Here is a 23,232-nt window from a genome sequence, read left to right as displayed (position 1 = left end):
CAACATACAAGGACATCCTCTAGGGCAGAGGTTCTCAAACTCGGTCCTCAGGACCCCACACAGGTCACGTTTTCCAGGTCACCCACCACGTGCACAGGTGTAGTCATTACTCACTGACACATTTTGAAAGATCCACAGGTGAAGCTAATTATTACACTTGTGATTGTGAGGAGACCTGCAAAACATGCACTGTGTGGGGTCCTGAGGACCGAGTTTGAGAACCTGTGCTCTAGGGAGAAGATTCATGGACTGATATACACACCATTGATGAACTCTTTACCTAACCATATTAGGAGTTTAGTCTTGTTTTTGATTTGTCTTTCATTTTGGCTTTTTTTGTTGGGTCATATACATGGTGATAAGGGTGAGCGCAGTCTATTTTTTGTTATTGCATAAATTTGGTGGCCGATGACTCTCCATTGATTATCTCTACCGCAGCTTCCAGAGTGCGCAGAGGCCCTCAAAACTGCTTCATTCATAACCCCTTCTGATGTAGAATGTACAGATCTATAAAGGTTGTGAGCTCATTTGTGGAACCAATGCTGTTCCCTCTGAATAGAACTTAGAAAATGGCAAAGACGTAACTGTTCCCGAAGAAAACAAAAAAACACAAAAAATTGTGCCCAATGCTGTGGTAGGACAAGCCCATTGTGTTTGAAACATCTGATGTAGGCAAAAACTCTTCATAACTTTGTGAATTGGAAAGTACAGCATATTAAACAGTAGACAATAATAGCTACCAATGAGCATAAAAAACATTCGTGAAGTTTGTGGAACAAATCAACATGTTGTAATTGTTAAACAAGCAGAAGAATTCCTGAATACAACAACGACTGAGGTTGCGGAAAACAGTGGTTCCCAAACTCGGTCCTCAGGACCCCACACAGTTCACATTTTCTAGGTCACCCAGCAGGTGCACAGGTGTGTTCATTATTCACTGACACATTTGAAAAGATGCACAGGTGGAGCTAATTATCTCACTTGTGATTCTGTGAGGGGTCCTGAGAACCGAGTTTGAGAACCTGTGGATTAGCCCAATACCTCATTAAGACAGCATTCCCTTACATGAGCAACAGGAGGCAAAGGGGTAAATTTACTGAAATGGGAGTTCTATTTAAGAAGTGATATTGCCCATAGCAACCAATCAGATTCTACTTCTCATTTATCCAGCACCTTCTAGAAGATAATACCTGGAATCTGATTGGTGACTATGGGAAACATCATTTCTTAATAGAACTCCCATCTTAGTAAATTTACCCCAACATTTCATGACAGGAGCAATGAGGACTTGTCTGAATATTTTTTCTGTAATCAAAGAAAGAGTCAGAAAGCAAAGAGGTCTTTCAAAAACTGGTTCTGTCGACAGTCAGAATGTTCATAATGTCAGCATTTAACATGTGGACACCAGAATGTTGACAGTATATTTTTGTGTTATGTTCAGGGTTAGTGTTAGATTAATGGTTAGGTTTAGGGTTAGGCTAAAATATGCAAAAAACTGTATGTCGACAAGTTAAATTTCGACATTATGAACATGTCGTCATTTCAACACATGTCATCATTTTAACCATGTCAACTGTTGTGATTGTCGAAATATTGCTTTTTGACCTAATGTGTATGTTGACATTCTGACTGTCGACATTCAAAACCTGTTTAAATGTCGACATTCTGAACAGGTCATCATTTTAACCATGTTGACATTTGTGAATGTCAACATATTTTTGTGTAGACCTAATGTATATGTCGACATTCTGAATGTGGACTTCTAATACCACACCCGGTGATGCAGGGCCCCTAAAGAGATATAATTCAGAAGCTCAGTCATCGTACAAGAGGTACTTTTCTGGAGCAGAGTGCCATCTAGATGAGCCAATGTAAACTGATTATAATGACAGCATGAATAATGTGTTCCCAAACCAAAAAACATCAGAGGCCGCCAAGTTGGAAAGAAATCAGACTTTCAAAGATCTTCTGAAACTGACAGCTCAGAACCAGAAAACGTGTAAGAAATGAATGTAAGGAGGAGGATTATGGTGAAGATGGAGAGCAGGAGGTCAGTGAGAATAATGCAGACCTTCACAGGGGAAGCTACAACGAGAGCAGAAGCACAAAGAAAGTTGACGCACAAGCCAACAACTCAAACAACAAAATCCGGAGTAATCTTCCTCTTCGACAGAGCAAAGTACATTATTCTTATCAGTATATAGAAGACCCCATCCACATTTGAATTAAAGGACTCTACAAAGGTGTAATAACTGGCATCTCTTCAATATATTGTATAAATAGGTAACATATAGGTGGAGTTGTACTAAGCTCTGGAGAGAGATAAAGTGATGACAGGTAAAGTACCAACCAATCAGCTCCTAACTGTCAGTTTACAGACTGTGGGCCTAATTTATCAACGAGTTTTATCATTCACAATGAGTGATAAAAGTTGTTAGGTATGATAAATAGTGCTCCAGCCAATCAGCTCCCAACTGTCATTTTTCAAGCAGGTGACAGCTAGGAGCTGAGTGGCTGGAGCACCGTTATCATCACTTTTTGATAAAGTGACAGTTAGGAGCTGATTAGTTGGTACTTTATCTCTCTCCACTTTATCACTCTCCAAGGCTTAGCACACCTCCCACATAGACTGAAAAGCTATAAATACAGCCAATTTAACAGACTCAACAAAAAAAAAGAAATTGACTCTGGATATTAAGAATACTAATACAACTATTAATTATAGAGAATAAATGGGGTCTTATATATAATGGAAGAATATAACACAATTTTGTGTAACAGTATTGGCAAGTGGGCACCCTCAATTATTTAAAAAAAAACTTGAGTGACGGTATGGGCTGAAAAGCAAATTAGGCATAAGTCACACCTGAATCGTGCGCAAAATGAGGATATTCTCCCCTGTATGCAGTGGGTGCATCTCAGCTGTATCTTAAACTGCTTCCCATACATGTAACATGTATGGATTTCTCATTCATTAACATGCACGCTTCTAAAACCTACCTTAGTCAGCATCTGGACCCAGTGATTTAATTTTAACACCTGTTCTGCTCCAAATATACAGTCAGGTGCATAAATATTGGGACATTGACAGAATTTTCATATTTTGGCCTCTATTCACCACCACAATGGCTTTGAAATGAAACAAACAAGATGTGCTTTAACTGCAGACTTTCAGATTTAATTTGAGGGTAATTACATCCAAATCAGGTGAATGGTGTAGGAATTACAACGGTTTCTATATGTGCCTCCCACTTTTTAAGGTGCCAAAAGTAATGGGACTATCAACTCAAAAGCTATTTCATGGACAGGTGTGGGCTATTCCCTCATTATTTCATTATCAATTAAGCAGGTAAAAGGTCTGGATTTGATTCTAGGTGTGACATTTGCATTTGGAATCAGTTGCTGTCGACTCTCAATATGAGATCCAAAGAGCTGTCACTATCAGTGAAGCAAGCCATCATTAGGCTAAAAAATCAAAACAAACCCATCAGAGAGATAGCAAAGACATTAGGTGTGGCCAAATCAACTGTTTGGAACATTCTTAAAAAGATAGAACGCACCGGAGAGCTCAGCAACACCAAAAGACCCGGAAGACCACGGAAAACAATTGTGGTGGATGACAGAAGAATTATTTCCCTGGTGAAGAAAAACCCCTTCACAACAGTTGGCCAAATCAAGAACACTCTCCAGGAGGTAGGTGTATATGTGTCAAAGTCAACAATCAAGAGAAGACTTCACAAGAGTGAATATAGAGGATTCCTCACAAGATGTAAACCATTGGTGAGCCACAAAAACAGGAAGACCAGATTAGAGTTTGCCAAACAACATCTAAAAAAGCCATTACAGTTCTGGAACAACATCCTATGGACAGATGAGACAAAGATCAACTTGTACCAGAGTGATGGGAAGAAAAGAGTATGGAGAAGGAAAGGAACTGCTCATGATCCAAAACATACCACCTCATCAGTGAAGCATGGTGGTGGTAGTGTCATGGCGTGGGCATGTATGGCTGCCAATGGAACTGGTTCCCTTGTATGTATTGATGATGTGACTGCTGACAAAAGCAACAGAATGAATTCTGAAGTGTTTCGGGGAATATTATATGCTCATATTTAGTCAAATGCTTCAGAACTCATTGAACAGCGCTTCAGTGCAGATGGACAATGACCCGAAGCATACTGCAAAAGCAACCAAAGAGTTTTTTAAGGCTAAAAAGTGGAATGTTATGCAATGGCCAAGTCAATCCCCTGACCTGAATCCGATTGAGCATGCATTTCACTTGATGAAGACAAAACTGAAGGGAAAATGCCCCAAGAACAAGCAGGAACTGAAGACATTTGCAGTAGAGGCCTGGCAGAGCATCACCAGGGATGAAACCCAGCGTCTGGTGATGTCTATGCGTTCCAGACTTCAGGCTGTAATTGCCTGCAAAGGAATTGCAACAAAGTATTAAAAAGTGAAAGTTAGATTTAGGATTGTTTAGTTTGTCCCATTACTTTTGGCCCCTTAAAAAGTGGGAGGCACATATAGAAACCGTTGTAATTCCTACACCGTTCACCTGATTTGGATGTAATTACCCTCAAATTAAATCTGAAAGTCTGCAGTTAAAGCACATCTTGTTTGTTTCATTTCAAAGCCATTGTGGTGGTGAATAGAGGCCAAAATATGAAAATTCTGTCAATGTCCCAATATTTATGCACCTGACTGTACTTTTGCCTACAGCACAGAATAGTAACTATACAATAAAACTAAGTACTGATAAAAAAAAAAAATACGTCACCAAGTTGGTACGCACACATGCATGTCGGACCTAAAGCGCATGGCGCATGCCTGCCTAAAAACTTCTAAAACAAAAAGTCCCTCACACACGTTTCCTTTTACATCATGTGGATGACTGGGTGTGTATGAGGAAGAGATGGCACCTAGATGCACTACGGGAAGCCGGCAAGCCGGCGGTGGCAGTGTGATGCTCTGGGCAATGTTCTGCTGGGTAATCTTGAGACCTGGCATTGTTGTGGTTGTGGATGTTACCGTGACACGTACCACCTACCTAAACATTGTTGCAGACCAAGTACACCCCTTCATGACAACGGTATTCCCTGATGGCAGTGGCCTCTGTCAGTGGGATAATGCTCCCTGCCACACTGCAAAGATTGTTCAGGAAAGGTTTGAGGAACATGACAAAGAGTTCAAGGTGTTGACTGGGCCTCCAAATTCCTCAGATCTCAATCTGATCGAGCATCTGTGGGATGTGCTGGTAAAACAAGTCCAAGCCCTTGAGGCCCCACCCATCATCTTACAGGACATCTTAACATTTTGGTACCAGATACCACAGGACACCTACAGAGGTCTTGTCGAGTCCCTGCCTGGACGGGTCAGAGCTGTTTTGTGCCACGCGGGGAACCTACACAATATTAGGCAGGTGGTCTTAATGTTATGGCTGATGGGTGTAAGTGATCCCTTTGAATTTTTGACAGTTGAAACATCAGCAACTGCTCTGCTGTAAGAAATATAAGTCCCAGCATGGATTCCCTGAGCTGTAATTATTGATCACACCAGCATCACATAACCCATACAATAACTGTAATAATTAAATAATCTGATTGTTTTGGGTTGGTCTTAAGCTAATACATATTCTGTTTACTGGGTATATATTTGAGTCCTGCCCTGTTGTCACATCCTGGCATTTCCAACTAGCACTTGATGGTAACTTAGGAGTCTATGTACTAAGCAGGGGCAGAACTATGGGAGACAATGGAGGCGCCTGCCGCCGGGACCAGCACTGAAGGGGCACCTCCTCCATTGCCCGCAATATATTCATCCCACTTAGGACTGTAAACATGTACCTGGAGTGTACCGTAACTGCCGCCCAATACATGGCAACTCTTCCCGGCACCTGAGAAGCTACCATAGCCATATACTATGAGATATAGAGCGATATGAGATAGTTAGATAGATGATAGATGATAGATAGATAGATAGATGATAGATATGAGATAGATAAATATATATGAGATAGATAAATATGAGCTAGGCATTCGGTAGGGCCACTTTAATAGGTTCAAATACCGGCAGCGGCAGCCCGACAGAGGAGGAAATCCCGATCGTCCTAAAGGTAAATATAAACTAACCTAATTCTATCCCCTAACCCTCCCTTAGGGGTGCCTAACCCTAACCTCCCCCCTGTGCCTAACCCTAATCCCCCCTCTAAGTGTCTAAACCTAACCCCCCCTTCAATGCCGCCTAAACCTAAGTCCCCCGGGGGGGGGGGCCCTAACCCTAACCTCTCCCTGGGGGTGCCTGGCGCCCAGCATCCCGTCGATCGTGATGCCGTCGGTAAAGTCTAGATTTAGACGTCTGTCATTTAACCCTCTCCGGGATTAAGCAGCCGTATACCATGAGATAGATAGATAGATATGATATATATAGCTATTAGATAGATAGATAGATAGATAGATAGATAGATAGATAGATAGATAGATAGATAGATAGAGAGAGAGCGAGAGAGATAGATAGAGAGAGATAGATAGATAGATAGATAGATAAATAGATAGATAGATAGATAGATAGATAATGAGATAGACAGATATGATATATACAGCTGAGATAGATAGATAGATAGATAGATAGATAGATAGATAGATAGATAGATAGATAGATAGATAGATAGATATGCACCATATTTTTTTTCCATTTTTTTAGGGGGCACAAAAGTATTACTTGCCTTCGGGGGTCTGGGATCAACTGGTACTAAGCCTTGGAGAGAGATAAAAGTTGGATGAGAAAAAGTATCAACAATCAGCTCCTAATTGTGACTTTACAGCCGCATGGCTGTGTTTGAAAAATGACAGTTAGTAGCTGATTGGATGGTACTTTATCTCCATCCACTTTATCTCTACCCGAGGCTTAGTACATAGACCCCTTAACCACACACACACGTATACACACACACAAAGCAAATAAAATCTCATTTTTCTCGTTAACCAATATGCAAAGCAACAGGTTGCAAATGAAGTTGCTTTAACAGTGAACGTGGGATTAAAAAAAAAGATTATTCATGGCATTCATAATCGTGGGGCACCTTTATGTCCATTTTCTAGTTTAATTGGGCCACTTTACACATATCGGTGGCTGAAGATGGTCGTTTTTCTCTTCTGCCAGATTTTTTTCCGGCACGTTGTAGACAGGTTGGCGGAACGCCTGGCAATCCACTTGTACTGACATATTTTGGGCATAGCTTTATAAAAAGGGAGCCATGTGGGCAATGTTAGTAAACATTATCCTGCACAGTCTAATGTGACACCGGTGGCAGCAGGAGGGTGATTAGCTGGCAGAGCACATGGCCGGGACACACAGGAAGATTGCGCGGCCTGTGAGATACAGCAAGGGCCTATGATCTAGCAGCTGCTCCTGTTTCCATGGCAACTGTGAGCGTGAACAATGAGAGAGCTGCAGCATGAGGGCTTTATTCTATAATGCCGCCAGCCCACCAGCCTCTCCTCTGTGTCCTCACACTTTAATGTGCACCTCGGACCCACACTGTGATCTCTAGTTAGGGAGCTGCATTGTTGTAAACAGATTTTTACCTTAACCCCTGACTAGCTTAGCCTCGGAAGTAGCTGTAATAATATTAAAGTGTTTTTACATGGATAACTTGTTTTATTAATAATAATTATATTAATAATTATAATAATACGGTTCTGAGATTACAATAACTCCAAAAGTTCTAACTTCAATGCAGAAGGAATATTTCTGGAGGCGTGATTGTTGCATACTGTACAACACATGATAACAAAATAATAGTAAAGAAATGACAAAAAAAAGCCATATGTACTGATAGTACAACATAAACATGCCCTGAACTGATAAAGTGCTGGAACACAAATTCAATAACAAATTATAGACAAAGTAAAGCCACATTCTCATTGTCGCAAACGGCGATAGCAGCAGGAATATCTGCGACCACAATACGTGTAGAGCGTTTTGCGGAGGTGTGAAGTATTTGAGATACAATGTTTGAGTTCTGCTTTTGCTTTGAAATTCAGAACAATACATATAAGTGATGCGACCACATGCAGATGGAGGCAAAAATGTCATTAATTTCTTTTTAGAAGAGTAAATTTTTCACTCTTTTTTGTTACCTTTATGTTTTATTTGGATGACTAACACAATGATACAAACAGTGACGTGTGGTGAGGTCAATGGTTGGGGAGGCACACATGGAGATGGGTCTGAGTGCTGGGAGCCTGTCACACCCCCTACTCAATGTAACTACCCCCTCACTACACTAAGCTCCAGTGTCCATTGATTCTCCTACCTGCATCACTGTGTCTTCTCTTGCTGCTGCTGACTGAGGTCCAATCTCTAACCACTGCAGTGCACTTCTTGGTCACATGACACATTCAAGGTGTCCATCAGTGCTCAAGACATGCCCCCCCCCATACTCAGAGACATGCCTCTATTAGCTCTCTTTCTGTGTAGCTTACTGCCATGGGGTGGCCCCCGCCCCCAGCTCTGCAAGCAGTGTGTGACTATACAGAAGTCGGGCTGAGCTGTTACTGCCTCATCTCTCATCACCCTGCAGTTCCAGGGAGCTCCACAAAGCTGGTGAGTTTTAACTATAACAATGATTACAGTAAACAAATAAGATGTATCATACAGGGCTGTTCCAAGGGCAGTGCGACTGGTGCCACCATCCAGGGTGTAAGGCCAAGGGAACGGTATAGCTATCCATCCCTAGCTCTTGAACAAGCTCACGGGTCTTTCCTTCACTGGCATCACTTCATCCTTTCCCCCGATACTCATGCGTGATGTCTCTGCATTGTCTTCATGGATTCTCCACTGGCGGATTGTGTAGCCCTGAGAGTGGAGTTCTGGCTCCTTTATCATATTCAGCTCCTAGAGCTCCTACCTGCCCTTATGCTGAAGTATTGTCTCTGCCTGCTTTCAAGAGGGTTCTTCCAGCAGCTCCTCCTGGGCTCTCCTGCCCCCAGCATCACTGCTGTGGAACAGACCCACTATCAGTTGTCTTTACATTTGAAATTTTGTCTAAATATTGAATTATTTAACTCTCGGCATATATATATATATATTTATATATGTAGATATAGATATAGGGTTGGTTATGAATCCCGGCTGTCGGGATGCTGCTGGTCAGAATACCAACAGCGGCATACCGACAGCCAGAATCCTGACACCCATAGATGTAACGGTAAGTATTTTTCTAACCCCTACCGTAACCCACCCTCCCCGGTGCCTAACCTCCCCCCTAGTGCTTAAGCCTAACCTCCCCCTCCCCGTACCCTAATCCTAACACTCCCTCCCCAGTGCCTAAACCTAACCCCCCCTAGTGCCTAAACTCCCCCCTAGTGCCTAAACCTAACCTCGCCCTTCCCACACCCTAAACCTAACACTACCTCCCCGGTGCCTAACCCTAACCGCATGCCGGGGTGCGGTGCCGTCTACATCCCATATGGCGCTCTGAGCCCCCTCAGCCCGGCGCAAAGCCAGGGGGGCGCGATCAGTGTGATCGCTCCCCCCCCACAGGCATAGGAGCCACGAGCAGTCTCCCACTGCAGCTCAGCACACGCTATGTGCTGGGTTGCTATGAGGGATGGGGGAGTGGCGTCAGACCCGGGCCCACCGCCGTGCCACTCAGGAAGCCCGGGCGGTAATTTGTACCCGCTTTCCCCCCTCTCGGCGCCCCTGCTCCCCGCACCCTAATCCTAACACTCACTACCTGGTGCCTAACCCTAACCCTCGACCTAATGCCTAACCCTAACCCCGCTACCTAACCCTAACTTCCCATAACACCCCGATACTTACCTTAGGGATGCCGGCGGTTGGGATACTGGTGCTGGGATCCCGACCTGTCGTGATTTCGGCGCCGGTATTCAGACCGTCAGCATCCCACATCCCGGGATGCTGACTACATCCCATAGATATATATATATATATATATATTACTTTTAGTAAATGAATCTATCTCATATTCATCTATATCTAACATTGTTCATGTTTATTTGTACAAAAATAACCATACTTACAAATTATACATGATGGCGGATGAGTAAACATGCTTCAGAGGTAGAGTGATTTATATTGTAATGTGTTATAATACCTCCAAGAAAAACATGTACAATATATCCTTCAGCAAACAGACCTCGTAGTCCCAGTAGACAAATGTACATAACATCACAGAAAGACGTGACGTTCCCGTAACTTTATGTGTACATGACCTGGAAATGTCAATGTAATTATGTTATACTGTATGCCATGGAAAACACAGCTACTTACATACTGTACAGCAACTAATCAGTTTCTAGTTTGGATGCACACAAATGACTTATTTAGTGATTGATTGTGATATGTCCATGTAAATAAATTACAATATCCCTGATTATTTTTAATTCTATTTTACAATTATTTTATAAACTGCTACAGTTAAATATACGCTTTATAGTTATACTATTTTCCGATGATTTGAAGCACACGGAGAGGGTTATACAATAGGTTCTGAGGAGTGTACTAAGCTGAGGAGACAAAGGGCCTGATTCACAGATGGCCGCTAATGCGATCGCAGCTGCGTTTTTATATGCAACGCAGCTGCGAAAATATGCTATCGTCTGCAAAGATCACATGAGCATAATTACGCTCACTGCTGCCTTCTTACCTGCATGCAACGACGCATAACTGCATAAATATCGGTACCATCGATGCACATCGGTGTCCATCTTGATCTTGTGGCAGGTGTGACCAGCCGCAGACTCCGCAGCTCTCCTCTTACGCTGAGGGCTCTCATGCTGCGTATGCACTCACAGTCAGTGGCGTCCCTACCTCGTTATACACCCAGTGTGGGGGGAGGGGCGTGGCCTAGTGGGAGGGAGGGTGACCTAGCGAGAGGGGCGTGGCCTTGCGGTCCGTGACCCGTTTTTTATCACACCGGAAGTGCGGGCTGCCCCCAAGCACCAGCCTGTCTGAAGTGCCGGCTCCCTCACTGCCAGGAGCCGAGTGCTGCACATAATTCTACAGTGCAGCACCCGGCTCCTGTCCCCTCGGCGGGTGACACTCGGGTGCGACCCTCACCCCTCGCTCCCCCCCTTGTGACGCTACTGCTCACATTGGCTAAGTTATGCACGCCCATGTAATGGTGTTTAAATGGACAGGCAAGCCCATGTTTTTCTGCCGCACCCCCCGTCACCACCCCCAAACGCTGACTACCTGTCAATCACTGTGCAATGTATTCCGAAGTCCGTCCGTAATCGCAATTTGAACGAATGGTAAACAATCGCTCAATCCAAGTACGTAATGGCCATTGCATTCATCTCTGAATCAGGCCCAAAGTACCAACCAATCAGCTGTCATTTTTTAAACATAGCCTGTAAAGTGACAGTTAGGAGCTGATTGGTTGGTACTTTATACCTTTCCACTTTCGTACTCCTAGGGGCATATTCAATTAGCCGCGGGGTTTACCGCCAAGACTTTATTATCCAAGTCCAAGTCCACTTTATTATCCTAGACTTAGGGCCTGATTCAGACCCAGACGCTATTTGCGGCCGCTCGCTGGCTAAATGGGGCCGACTATTTAAATCATGGGCTCGCACTGCGTCGCGTAAAGCCGCCCACTAAGTAATAGCGAGCGGCCGCACTATGCGCTCGCACCTGTATAAAGACGCCCCTCTGCCACTCGCAACACACGTTATCTCCGGCAGTTCTAGGATTAATCGGGAACATCGAGAGCCATCGGAGCTGCTCGCAGCACTTGTGGTAGCCTATTCCCACCACAACATTGCGAGCAGTTCAGGCTTAAATACAACCAAGTCACATGTGTAATGACGCTACTTTGCTAATTATGGACACCTATTAAACGCCGTTCTGACGGTCGGGCACGCCTGCGTTCGCACATCCACACCCCTGTTTACAAGCACCTTCCCATGTTACCACCCACAAACGGCACTATCTGTCACTCACAATAGCGGCCCGACTGCAGGCTACGGGCGAGCACTTTCCCATCGTAATGACTGGTTCGCGCACGCGCATTGCGACTCATACGCATGCGCAGATTGCGAAAAATCGCTCAATGCGAGCGAGCGCAACATAGTGTCCGGGTATGAATCAGGCCCTTAGTACCCCTGAGTATTCAGTAGCAGCACCAGGGGTGGATTCAGGGCTCTGGGCACCCCTAGGAATAATATTATTGAAAGCCCACTAAGAGTCTCCTTTTCCAGGCACAATGCGAATGCTCCAGAGACTCCCCCAGATGCAAACCTAATCTTCCGCCCCCAGCCAGAGGCAGCCCTAGGCTCGTGCCTCATGTACCTAAGGGGAAATCCAGCACTGAGCAGCGCGATTCTTGCGGTCTCGGCTGCAGATTTAAAGCTGCGATAATTTAGATGGCAAAGCCAGGTTGCTTTGGCCATTTCAATTATTGCCAGTTAATCAGCAGCCAAGATCTCTGGAAACGCGTTGTTTCTGAAAACACAGACCCTGTTACATAACCCCCAGAAACTAGAAACTAAGCCGCAATAGTTTTACTTTATGCGTGTAAGTGAGCTTTATTTTCTGTCTAATGCATTTCTAACTTCGGGCTCATTTTCAAACCCCTTAAAATCAATTGGTGCAATGTTTTGTGGTTTGGTGACTCTCCGGGATAAAACACAAATACATTGCATTAAAATCTAACCTACCATGTGCTTGCAAAGTTGAAGGATCAGAGCTTGATAAAATGGTCCAGAATGCACTCCCCATTGAACAGAGGGCCTGATTCAGAGGCGCTCGCAAAAAGCGAGCGGTCGCTCTGTACCAGGGCGGGCGCTTGGTTTTTAAGTTGCGGCCTCTTGGCCGTTCGCATAGCTGTGGGTTACCACCCACAGCTTATGCGAGCGGCCATGATGATGGTCGCGATGGTCAAGACCATCGCGACCATCGGGCTTGCGACGAGACCCTTGTGGTAGGGTCTCGTGGCCGCAAGCCCCAGAGAGCTTTCGGCTCTAACAGAGCCGGAAGCTCTCTCACTGACATCACTGGTGATGTCAGTGAGGCCGCCCACAAACGGCAGGTGTTCGCTTGGGAACGCCTCCGTTTGTGAAGCCACCCACTGGCCACGCCTACAAAAGGGGTCGAGCTGTCGATCAACATCGACAGCCGCCCCTTTTGTAGTGAGTCCCGGAGCGAGCGCTTTTTGCGCTCGCTCCGGGGCTCGCGCAGTGTGCACGTCACGCGTGCGCACTGGCCCACCATCGACCCGGTTGCGAGCGCACAGTGCTTGTGACCGGGTCTGAATCAGGCCCAGAGGCCCTGATTCAGAGCCGGACGCTCTGAAAGAGCGCTCGCTCTGAATCAGGGCATTTTTTTTTTTTGTAGCGGCCTCCTGGCCCCTCGCATAGCTGTGGGTGACCACCCACAGCTATTCCGAGAAGCCAGGATGATGGTCACGATGGTCAAGACCATCGGGCTTTCGACGAGACCCTTGTGGTAGGGTCTCGTGGCTGCAAGCCCCAGAGAGCTTCTACGTAGCATTCATCATTATATTCACCCTACTCCCGTTGTCTAACCCTAACCCTCCCCCCTTATCTAACCCTACCCCCGTAGTCTACCCCAAACCTTCCCACTGTAGTCTACCCTAACCCTCCATCCGCAGCCTAACCTTAACCCTCCTCCAGCAGTCTAACCCTAACCCTCCTCCAGCAGTCTAACCCTAACAGTTATCTATCTATCTATCTATCTATCTATCTATCTATCTATCTATCTATCTATCTATCTATCTAACATTATTTTCAAATACTGTACATAATTTATATATAATTTAGGTTAAAACAAGCATACCTTATATGGTGGAATCTATTTATCTAAATATAATTTAGATTACAATAAGCTTACATTACAAGATCAGTAGACATATTACAGTTGATAACTGATAGTTCTATAGCAATTCACATGATGCAGTTCGGTTCTCCAAAATTCCGAATCCAACCCGAATTTCGTAAATCCGCACAGGTCCGAGTCGTGATTCTAATCTCCTATGGAGATCGGTATAAATCCAGGTCGCAGTTCTGATCTCTGGCGCCCAGTGCAGGCCATGCCCCCTCTGCATGACATCATACAGAGGGGCAGAGCCGTAGCTAGACTTTTTGGTGCCCTGTGCCAGAAAGAGCATTGGTGCCCCCCTCATTTTTCAAAGGGATATAATGCACCCAAAAAAGGGCCATGGTTTCATGGGGAAGGGCCAGGGAAGAGATAGGAGAGGCCAGGAGATGCTGGGGATGAAATAAGAGGAAGTTATAAGTGAGAATGATAATAAACAGAAATTTGACAGGCCCAAACAGTGCCCCCTGACCTGTGGTGCCCTGTGCGATGGCACCGGCTGCACTACCCTAGCTACGGCCCTGCAGAGGGGGCAGGGCCGCAAACATTGGGACTTATAGCAATGCCTAGAGCATGCGAAGGACGCTCCAGGCAGCACTGCTCCAGAGATTCTGTCTACAGGGTGCCATTCCAACCACCCTGCTAGCCAGATGCGGGGGCTGCGGGTTTGTGGCTGGACCGCCCAGAGAGCTCTTTGCGGTGGCACCGCTCGCACATCCTTAGTTGCAGCCCTGATGTCAGCTGAGATTAATTTGATGGAAGAAGTTACAAACTTACCTAATAAGCTATAATTAGTCAAACACTATTAGAAACGGGATGCAGTCATGTAGCCGACGGTCGAAATGCCGGCGGCCGGCTTCCCGACTGTCAAATCCCGGCAAGGTACTAATGACAGGCGTCAAAATCCCAACACCTTTCATTAGACCTATGCCGGGAGCCCAATGCCCTGCATACCGAACGAAGGTAAGCCGGGCACTGGGCGCGGACAGCTGCGGGGGGGGGGGGAGGGTAAGGTTTTAGGGCTCCCGGGTGGACTTAGGGCTAGGCAACCTCCCCTGGTAGGGTTAGGTTTAGGCTATGGGAAGGGGGGGTTAGGTTTAGGCACTTAGAGGGGGGTTAGGGTTAGGCACCCCCGAGGGGAGGATAGGGTTAGGCACCCCCCCGGGAGACTTAGGTTTAGGCTGTGGGAAAGTGGGGGTTAGGTTTAGGAACTTAGAGGGGGGATAGGGTTAGGCACTGTTTACTCCGTAAAGCACCATGCTATAAAGACGGGTACACAGAAAAGTTTAAATTCCTGAACCCACTGCAAATTAAATAATATAAAAAGGGTCTAGGGCTGTTTAAAATGGGAGCAGGGCTTGTCTGAGAACTCTAGTTCTAGTGCCTATAAAATGTGCTGATATTGCACTTGTCTAATTCCAGGTGAGACTTTACTCTGGACTAACACATTGCACCTGCAGGTTATTAATATTATTAACATTTATTTATAGGGCGCCACAAAATTCAGCAGGTATTTCCTTAATTTTCAGCTGTGCAACCTTGATTTTAAATGCCTTTAATATAAATGATCCAATGTTAATTATATTTTCTTCATCACTTTCTGGTATGAATGAGGCATTGCATGGAAAGGGACACCGTTGTAAAATATATTAATATATTTGATGAATAGTGATGTCAGAGAGCAACACAGGTAAGGGAAACAAGGACAGCTTTCACAGCTATTTGAATAAGAGTTAACACCACTCCCGAATAATAATAATAATAATAATTATAATAATAATAATTATAATGATAACTATAATATACAATTCACAGTTGTTTATAAAGGTATTTATACCAATCATGCATTTTAATATAATATACGATGGGGTCAATCCTATTCAATGCGAAGGGTGCGAGTTGCAGTTGCAACGGCGTTAAAACGCCAGCAACGGACCGGCACCTCGCACCCTTCGCGGCTCGTTCCGAGCTTGTATTTGCTGAATTTTGCTCGGAACCCTACGGGGCTGTGAGCAATTTTCAGCGAATCAGGGCTGTAGGGTATGTGACTGATAGTGGTATAAAGGATTTCCCTATAATGAAAAATGAGGATAAAAAAATATATAAACTATCATTTAACCAAAAGGGAAAAACGGGATAACCAATATCCGTTTAGGACTATATAAGCCGATGCTAAACCTATAAGTGAATACCAAATGTGATAACAGATGTTTAAAGCAAATTCCCGAGTTGCTGTTAAATAAACCAAAACAAATAAATCTAACATTTTGCTAGATAACAACCCAACCATTACAAGATGTAAAGGAATATAACTACCCTTTGAATACATTGTTAATCAAAATGCAGTGACACTGACACACAGGGTAACTTCGAAGGCTGAAAAGGAGTGTTAACCCCCTATTGAATATGCAAAAAAAAATCCACAGCAGCGCAGCGCTCACTAGGGTAGAGCTGAAAAGCTTTCTTGCAATGCCCATTTGAATGCCACTCAAACGCACCCCTGCTATGTCAACTGAATGAAACTTTTTGGCAGGGGTCTTGTATAGAACCCAGAATGCCTACCTGCTTATTCAAAGCCTCCCCTGCTGCGGAGGAATTTCTAGACACCATTTTTGAATATGAGCCTTCACAATGTAAAGGGAAGAAGGGGGGGGGTTGGGGGTCAGTGTCAAACGCTGACACAGTATCAGCGATGGTGCACATATAATGGTAGGAAACCATGACGTGGGTGTGATAGCATTTTCTTATTGTATAGGCTAATTTATGAAGGCGACTGCAACTGATGTCTTGTCTCTATAGAATGAGGGTGCTACCACACAGCGAGTTGAGAGGGAGATATTATACGCTGCTTATTTTCTCACTAGATGGCTAGTAGCCTTTGTAGCGATTAATTGTGAACGCCTCTGTGCAGCACTAATGCGTTTTCTTCACAAGTTGTGCTCCAGAGACTCTTTCCCAGGTTTCTATATGATTCTTAGGGGGAGATGTATCAAACCTCCTAAAAAGGACAAATGGAGAAGTTAACAATAGCAACCAATCAGCTTCTACCTGTCATTTATCAAGTACATTCTATAAAATGATAGGCTGATTGGTTCGGCAGCCATTCCACCTATCCCCTTTAGAAGATTTGATATATTCCTTCTTTACCACTTAACTGACTATCCCCCCCCCAAAAAAAAAAAAATGCCTAGAAATTGTGGTTAAAAAAAAGTTAAAAATTAAATTAATGTGTTTTTAAAAATGTATTTAAGTGAAAAAAATATATATATTCCTGGGAGTATTTTGCCTCCCCCCATCTACAAAGACCCCCATTGTTATTAACAGGTCCCTCGAGGGCAATAGAGCCCCATTATCGTTTTCTCCACCCCCTAGTGGTAATAGATCTCCAGTGGCAGAGCCCTCCCACCCACCCATATCTATAAGTACCCATCCTGTCCGTAACCCCCATTGTGTTACTATATATGTGTGTGTGTGTGCAGGGCCGTAACTAGGGTAGTGCGACCAGTGCCATGGCACAGGGCACCACAGGGCAGGGGGCGCTGTTTGGGCCTGTCAATTTCCTGTTTATTATCATTCTCACTTGTAGCTTCCTCTTATTTTATCCCCAGCATCTCCTGGCCTCCCCTATCCCTTCCCCATGAGGCCATAGCACTTTTTCAGGTTCTTTATGTCCCTATTTTAAAAATAGGGGTGCTGCCAATGCTCTTTCTCGCACAGGGCACCAAAAAGTCTAGTTACGGCTCTGTGTGTGTGTCTGTGTAAATGAAGGACATATATATATATATATATATATATATACACAGTATATAAATGCATAGGCTTATATCTAAGGGAATTTATACGGAAAGCTCCAATGGTACGGTGCCTGATATGATTGACAAATATTCTCTGTTCAGCGCTGCATACATTGTAGTGCTATTTAAATAATACATATACATATACATATACGCATTTTTTTTTATAATAATAAAAGTATATTTAAAATCAGCCGTTTATTTACCAGCTCACCATTTGGTTGGCGGCCCATCCTCTCAGTTAGTGCACAGTCAGTATGAATAGGTGAGGTGATAGTGTTGTGTTACCGCATTGCAGCAACAATGAGCTCTTAGATGTCAGCAACATACAAGCTGTGAAGTCTAGCTGCCAAGTTAACATTTCTTGTTGGAGCCGGGTGGGGATCACCTCCCTCCCTTCTGCCCGGGAACAATACGGCCCTACCAGCGGCTTTGTTCCTGGTAAATATATGCCACATGTTGTTGATATGTTATGTTTTGAACCGTGGCTTTTGTAGAGGAGGTTACAAATACTGTGTTACAAATAAGTGACAATACTTCCAGCAATAACACAAAAAGAAAATAAATTAACATTTAAAGAAAACTGACAACTACTGTAGTACTTATTGTGGATGCACTTTAACCCCAAGCGCTCAACAATCTCCTTACTTGATAGAACGCTTTTCTTCTGATGTATAGATTGTAGGCTCTTCAGATCTGGAACCAGTTGTGGTGCGAGTATTTATTGTACAGCTATTATTTATTATTTATGTATTAACAGTTGCTTATATAGCACCAGCATATACCGTTGCACTTTACAATTAGGAACAAAAACAGTAATAGAACGATGCAGGTGATGCTTTAGGTATCTCACATCTGAGGGCCTGATTTATCAGCAGACACAATGGCGATATTTTTGCAGATCGAGCGATTGTTTTCTAATATGCCTGTGTAAACGCCACACTACGCACACCCAGCGATTGCACTGCGATTACATTCATACCATTCGCAAAGTGAGTGACAGGCAGTCAGCATTTGGGGGTGGTAATGGGGGGTGGTTAGAAAAATAAAGTTTGTGTAGCCAGGCCCCTGACACCTATGTGACCTAGAGAAGGGAACAGAAGCAGAACGAGATAGTGATTATTGAATAACTAATGGTAATTGGGGGTCTGTACATGAGCATGTCTGAGCTTGGGCGATGGAGTAAAACAATGTAAACGAGATTTTATTCCATGGGCCAAACTTTAATTTAAACTTTTTTTTATTATCTGTGTCTTTGGTGACTGGAATGCAGTGTTACTGATGACAGCTAGTTATCAAATGCAAAACATCTATCTGGGCTTTTGAATTGGACTATTTTGCTGTTGCAAATACCAAATATTGGGGGCGCCCAAGCATCCACTGTTGGCTCCAATGTTGGACGGTATATATCGTGTTTCTCTGTGATTTGGATGAACATGGCGCCACTGTGTTTGAACAGTCATCAGTAAGAACAGCCTGCCTGCGTTATATTTGTTATCCAATGGGTTATTACTTTAGCCCTGAAGCCATACTGCCCATTTAGTCTTGTACAAACAATCCTTAAAAGTAATTTTGAGAAAGGTGATGTGCTTTATCAGGGCTCTCACACAGGGGCATGGCAATGCCGTGCCTGCTAAAAGTGTAGAAAAGCAGTTTGCGTCCTTGCTCTTAACAGTATGTTAAATGCGTTTTATCCCTGCAGCATTTACCAGGCTTTAAGAATGTGCATTATAAAATGTAACAAGCCTTTAAAGCCACAAATATGTTTTGTGACTAGGATGCACCGGCAGACTGTGCTGATTCATTTGATATGTGACAATTGTGATATGTGTATCCAGGGGTGTTTCTACAGAGGCGGAGGCCCGTGTGCAGTCTCCGACACGGGTCCCCTCCTCTCCCTCCAGCGTCCAGCAGCGCACTGACCTGTGCGCGGCCAGCACCGCACTTATAGACTCTGGGCACTAGAGTGTGCCCGGAGTCTATAGCGCATGCTCAAGTCATCTGGAAAATGGCCGCGGCAGCCATCTTCCTTGTACTGCGCATGCGCAAACGACGGGAAAGCCTTGTTATCACTAAAGGTGCATACACACACACAACAATTTTTTGAACGATTTAACTATAACGACGTTGTTATCGTTCAAAAAATCGTTCAGTGTGAAACGATAAACGATGAACGATTATCGTTCATGCACGTTCACGTTTGTCGATTGTAGTTTGTAGTTCAGTCAGACTGGCCAACTGAACAATTTTCAATAGTATTTGCAACATTTTTCCCCTCAACACACAGAAAATTATTTATTAAGTAAAGTAAAACCAACTACTTTGTAAAATGGTTTTCGTTCACTTTTTCAAGGGAAAAACTGAATGAAAATCGTTCATTACTTACATCGTTGTGTGTGTACGCACATTTAGTAATGGATGGGAAATAATATATACAGGATTACAACACAATTTCATTTTGTTTGCTGATTGGAAGCTGCCATGATACACAGCAACAGGGGCTGTACTGCGTTATGCACAATGCAAGCACAGACATTTGCATACTGTTGTTTTTTAGGCTTGTTGTACATCAGAGTGAATGAAGTAGGACAGGCTCAACTCGTAGCCAATCAGAGCATAAAAACATTTTACCTAATATTGTCAATTTAAATTGTACTTAATTTTCCCTGTGTGTTAGAGGGTCATGTATAAAGCCTTCTGAAGAGTGTAGAAGTTTCCCATAGCAACCAGCTTCTAACTAGCAACTACATACTATAGAATGATAGGTAGAAGTTGATTGGTTGCTGTGGGTAATCTCTCCACTTGTCCACTTCTATAGAAGGCTTAAATCCCCCTAAAGCTAAGATACAAGCTGGCTTATGTAAAGAACTAGAGATAAACATGTTAATGTTTTATGTGCCCGATCAGAACAGAAGATATTTAATATGAAGGTTTGGTTACAGGCTGTTATTGTTCTACACATAGCAAATTCCCCGCCAGCGATCCCATGGATGGACGCTGCAGCTCGTCACTTTTTGCAGACAATGACTGATAACAGAGGACAAAAGTTTGTCGCTAGTTAATCATTAACACAGGGAGAAAATGTAAATTCCCATCAAGGTATGGAAATAAGGAATGGGAGAATTTACATGTATGTTTCTTAATGTCTTTATTGCTTTTTTTTTTTATATAAGGCGACTTGTATTGTAGGTTTAGTAGCCCTACAGGCTTACATTTTCTTCTTTAAAAAAGTAATGTTCCTTAGTTTTTTTCTAAGTTGACAATGAAGATTATCTCCTGACATGTTTTGTGACCACAGCCATAGAACTCCCTGTTTTGGCCCTGCTGCGCTACAAGATAACCTAATTACTAGTATTCATTCCTCGGAAAATGAGAGTGCAAAATAGCATAACTATCAGGGTAGTGTCACACAAGCAGTTAAAATGCTGACTCACTCAAGTCCGATGCTTAATCAATAAATCAGTGATACAAAGTAATGAATGGAGGCTCGGATCTAGAATCGCTATTGCCTTGTTTAACAGCCGGGGTTTTAACATAAATTCACAAAATTCTTTTGCAAATTACACTTACCTTGCGATCTCACAATTTCTCCTTATCGCCATATATTCCGAAATAAGGTACTCCGCAAGGTGAAAAAAGGGTACATTTTATGCTGAAGGCAGCAGAACATATTGATCTCTAGTACTGCTTTATGTAGTGCAGATTTATATACAATATATGAGCGCTACTATTGCTCTACTTAGCATCACTGAGTGCAACATTAGAAAACAAAATAGAGTCCTAGGGATAAATTTACTAAGAAACAAGTTTGGTGGAGTCAATTATGGGTGTGTTTGGTCATTTTTTACCACTCGCAAATTTACTATAGGCAAACTCGGGTGAGAAATTATGAAACTCTCTGTAAAACTCGGGTGAAAATACAAATAGAAATAAATGCATCATCGGCCAAACTCGCAGGTATTTTCCACAGACAGGAATACAACATGGGAATTTACCAAGAATAGTGATTATAATCACTGATGTAATTTTAGTAAACTCGGTCCTAAATAGGAGTTTTTTAAATAGATTACCTCCTGAGCTGAGTGTTTTCCAGGAACATACACAAAATCAGTGTGATCCGTGTATGTTTCTGCCTGTGAATAATCAAAAAAAGGGTGAAATGTAAAAAAAAAAAATGACGTGGGATTCCCCCTCAAAAGCATAACGAGCCCCGGGCTCCAGTAGCCAGTCCTGGTTCTAAAAATACAGGGTGATTGGCCGTGAGCTGCGTGGTGGTTGATTAATAGCCATGCGACTCACAGCCAATCAGCGGCTGCTTACTCCAGAGCGGTGTCTGATTGGCTGGCAGCCCGGCAACTGACGTAACCCACAAGGTCTTTATCCCCCAGGCCACCAATGTGTATCCCACTGACCACCAATGTAGGGACATATGTGTAATTATTTTAGCCCCCCTGAACGCCAATGTGTATCCCACTGACCACCAATGTATGGACATATGTGTAAATATTTTAGCCCCCCTGAACGCCAATGTGTATCCTACTGACCACCAATGTAGGGACATATGTGCATTTATTTACCCCCCCCCCGAACCCCAATGTGTAACCCACTGACCACCAGTTGGGACATATGTGTATTTATTTTACCCCCCTGTACGCCAATGTGTATAAAATAATTGATAGATGAGTAAATGAATAAAACTTTATTATTAAAATGATAAAAACATTAACTCAACACTAAAAACACTATAACTATGTACAGATTTAAAAAATCTTTTAAAAGTAACACAAAAATCCAAAATTTAAAAACTGTCGCATAAATTTAATTTGTATTAAATAACTGTCCATATATGTGTTTTATATGTTTAACCCCAAATGTGTATTATATGCTTAAAATAATAGGGTTTGGACCCCCCTGTTGATTGGGGGCCACAATAATCAAAAAATCTGGACAACCCCCCGCTGTTGGGGGTGTCCACATATCAAATTGTACTCCATAATTTTTATTACTCTTTAAATCTTTTCTCACAGATATGTCCATGGATAAGGATCGAGAATTTATCCAAGGCTTTATTGAAATTTACAGGGACCATGAGTGTCAGTTGACCGACTTCAGTAGGCATTACTACGAAGCTGCCTCACTGGATTAAGTACGACGAAAAAATCCAGAATCTAAAACCAGTTTTTGTCAAGGAGCACAAAAAAATCCAGGAATCCAGGAGGTCCGGTGTGGGGACCGATGAACTGTACTAGCCCACAGTGTGGTATTATGACCAGTTCCTTTTGACCCTTGACCAGGAGCCACAGAGAACTGGACTGGTAGTAATGGGCGAGAGAGAGAATGGAGAGGAGCCTGTAGATGTGGTGGAAACATCTGAAGCACTATCGGTACAGACTTACCGATAGTCCTGATTTCTGTTTTGCTCGTGCAGTCCCCGTGAAGACAACTCCAGGTGCTGCCAAAAACTGCATTTGTACTACCTCCTGTGGCTGTTCTGGGTCTTGTGCCTGCTGTCCTTTGCTGTTTGGCTTTGCGGCGGAGAAAGTTGTGCAGGACACAGCATGCAGAGACTACCCAG

General features: G+C 43.5%; 1 pseudogene; it reads left to right on the top strand.

Moving 5' to 3' along the window:
* LOC148539108 (uncharacterized) overlaps positions 1-23,232 on the top strand; it is a 76,123-nt pseudogene that overhangs the window by 38,769 nt on the left and 14,122 nt on the right.

This window comes from Taudactylus pleione, unplaced genomic scaffold, assembly GCF_031769625.1.
Source record: "Taudactylus pleione unplaced genomic scaffold, aTauple2 ptg000030l, whole genome shotgun sequence".
Classification (NCBI taxonomy): Eukaryota; Metazoa; Chordata; class Amphibia; order Anura; family Myobatrachidae; genus Taudactylus; species Taudactylus pleione.
This window is presented reverse-complemented; position numbering and strand designations above follow the sequence as displayed.